The sequence below is a fragment of the Chrysochloris asiatica genome, unplaced genomic scaffold (assembly GCF_000296735.1).
Source record: "Chrysochloris asiatica unplaced genomic scaffold, ChrAsi1.0 scaffold00188, whole genome shotgun sequence".
In the NCBI taxonomy this organism is placed as follows: domain Eukaryota; kingdom Metazoa; phylum Chordata; class Mammalia; order Afrosoricida; family Chrysochloridae; genus Chrysochloris; species Chrysochloris asiatica.
In genome coordinates this window covers 1,254,265-1,257,571 of record NW_006408706.1, presented here as the reverse complement: position 1 = coordinate 1,257,571, position 3,307 = coordinate 1,254,265, and the positions used below count along the sequence as shown (strand labels likewise).

Genomic DNA, 3,307 nt, shown 5'->3' with positions numbered 1-3,307 from the left:
ATTCAGGTGCTGGGGAGTCTGGAGGCAGACATTTCTCTCCGTAAATTCTAGAGGAAGGAAGGTCCTTGTTTCTTTTGAGTGTCTGCTCCTGGATGATCTTCATGTGGCTTGGCATCTCTTATCCCCCATCTCATCTTCTCTTGCTTGCTTGTTTATAATCTTTTTTTTTTTTTTTTTAAATGTATCCAAAGAAGTTGACTCACAACACACCCTACACTAATCCTGCCTCATTAATGTAATTTATTGCATTTATCCCAGTTCCTAAATGGAATTCAACCACAGGCATCAAGGTTAGGAATTACAACATAGAGTTTTGAGAATTACAACATACATTTAATTTTTAAGTGAGACTTTAGGTGTATTCTATCTTGAGTCAAAATTCATCTTCATCTGTGAACCTGTGAAGTCTAGATTATAAATTACCTGTTTCCAAAGTAATTGGTAGACTGAAAACAAGGCAGATGTTTCCATTAAAAATGGAAGAAATTGGAGGGGAAAAAATGATTACCAAGCAAGCACCAAGCAAATCCAAAGCCCAGCATAACAATTTACATTAGCTTTCAAGGTTTGAGAAGAATCCACTCTTTTCTGAGATCATCTGAGCAATGGTTCAACCTTCCAGCATCTGAAAGCTGGCCAGGCCCTCTGGATGCTAGGTGAAGGCCACTCAGCCCTGGGCTTAATGAAGCTTCACTTTCCAGGGCCACTGGGAGGCAACTCTGCCCCCTCAACTTTGGACTGCCCCATTTTCCTAGTCTATCTGAACAGCAGTCCCATTTCCTTGTCCCTGGCAGGCCCTGTTCTACTGATCCTTCGGCATGGCAGCCTCTCCCTTGGCTTTGGGTGGCGGCCCTATCCCCCTGGCACAAATTAATTGCAATCTCATAATTGGGAACCCAGTTGTCAAGCTTTAACTCTGAAACCTAGGAGGCTGTGGCCCCACCCTTAGAAACAGAGAAGGCCACGCTTCCCATTCTACTTCCAACAGCTGTGCTGATCTGAAAGCTGCTCCAAGGATGGTGCTTTTCTTGTCTTGGAGGACAAAAGACATCACTCCTGTGGCCTGTTTTCTGCCTATAGAATTCCAAAAGGCAAATACAGTTGTCTTCTTTCATTCTTTCTTGGCCTCCATAATTCTAAGTTGATGGGTCTTCTGCTGTGTTAGTTGGTTAAATCTATTAATCATAGACTTAACCTCTTTAACAAACATTGTGAAGCCATGCTCTTGCTGAAAATTCTAGGAAATGTGACCTCAGTTTGTACAACAGAATTTTACAAATATTTGTTTTGTTTTCATTTTGCATAGTTCCTTGCTAAGTGAATCTCTTTACTATTACACTTTACTATAAGTGTGCCAAGGGGAAACCTCATGTCCCCTTTAAGGTCTTCTTTGGAAATCTCCTCAGCCAGATATCCAACTTTATCACTTACAAGTTCTACTTTCCACTAAACATTTGAATATAAATCAGGTAAGTCCTTGCCATTGCATAAGAAGCATTGCCCTTATTCCATTATCCAATGACATGTTTATCATCATTTTTTAAAGACTTGCAGAAGCACATTAAATGTCCACATTGGTCCCAACATTTTGTTGATGAAGCCATATATATTCTGTAAGATGATAGTCTTTCTCTTTAGCTCTCCTCACTTCTTCTTCTTCTTCTTTTTTTTTTTTTTTACGAACGAGGCAATTTATTAACCCAGCATCATTTGTTCTAATGTTTCTTGTTTGCAGCTTCCACCTGTCCAGCGATTCCGTCCAGATCTCTCCGTCCCTGAGGTGTCAGTTTGTGGCTGCCATCTTGGTCCTTCTCCACCATTTTGAGCCCCTCTAGGGCTTGGAGCTAAGGAGCTCTGGTAGCATAGTAGTTACGAATCGGGCTGAAAACCTTAAGGTCAGCAGTTCGAAACTACCAGCTGATCCGCAGGAGAAAGATGAGGCTTTCTGCTCCTGTAAATATTTATAGCCTTGGAAACCCTGTATAGGTTCGCTATGTGTTGGAACCGACTCAACGACCCTTAACAACAACAACAGAGTTGGAGCACCCGCTGGGCCACACTCTTGGAACCTCGGCTGAAGTGGCTGAGCATGACGCCGTTTCTCTGCAACCCACCCCCGTAGATCTTGGTGATGGAGCCGACCCCAGCTCCACCCTGAAGGTACAGGTGCTGTGCTGTGGAAGCAGCTCATGTGTAGAAGCATTTCTCATTACAGGGAGCAAGTTCTTTGTGCTTGGCCAGCTTAACAGTGTCTACCCATTCAGGGACTTTTAGCTTCCCAGACTTTTTGAGGAAGGCTGCCAGGGCTCTGATGAACTCCTGCTGGTCCACGTCATTTACAGTAATTCCAGGCATGGTGCAGCCTTGGCGCTGCTGGCCAGGGGACTCCTCACTTTCTTTTGAGCCCTCACCAGAATGGTTTTGATTTCTATAACTCTTGCAAAAGTCTTTTCAAGGCAATCTAGGTTTTTATTATTAGGCACTTAAAAGTCTTCTGGCCTCCACTCATTACCTAATTCCAAAACCACTTCCACATTTTAGGTATCTCTGAGAGTCACAGCCCACTCTTCTGATACCAATATCTGTCTCAGTTATCAAGTGCTGTTGTAACAGAAATTCCCCAAGTGGGTGGCTTTAACAAACAGAAATTCACTTTCTTACAGTTTAAAAGGCTAGAGGTCTAAATTCAGGATGCTGGCTTTCTCTCTATGTTGACTTTAGAGGAAGTTCCTATTCTTTTTTGAACTTCTCCTCCTGTATAACCTTCATGTGTCTTGACATCTCTCTTCTCCCACCTCTGAAACTCTCAACTTCTTGTTAATCTCTTTTGTATCTCGGGACAAGGCAGTGTTTCATTCTGTTGTACAAACAAATATGAGCCAGAATCAACTTGATGGGACCTAACAACAACAACATCTCAAAACAGGTTGACTCAAGACATACCTTACACTAATTCTGCCTCATGAACATAACAAAGATAACCCATTCCTCCAGGTATAGATGTTAGGAATAACAATACAATTCAATGTACAACAGATGAGAAGTAAATGCTCCTTTGGGAAGCGTTGATTTATTTTGGGGAGATGCTATGCAAATGGAAGAAATGAGGAGGTACAAGAGCTGAGCAGAAAGTTTTGAAAATCAGCTCGAGAAGATAAAGCCAAGTATTACAACAAAATGTGCAAAGATCTGGAGTAAGAAAATCAAAAAGGAAGAGCATGCTCAGACTTTGTCAAGCTGAAGGAACTGAAGAAAAAATTCAAGCCTCAACTTTTGTTATTGAAGAATTATTGGGCAAATTACTGAA

The 3,307-nt window shown here is 41.9% G+C and overlaps 1 pseudogene; it reads right to left on the bottom strand.

Annotated features, from left to right (window-relative positions):
- Positions 1 to 1,715: 1,715 nt before the first annotated feature.
- LOC102817942 lies at positions 1,716 to 2,379 on the bottom strand (annotated as a pseudogene).
- Between the last annotated feature and the right edge of the window lie 928 nt (positions 2,380 to 3,307).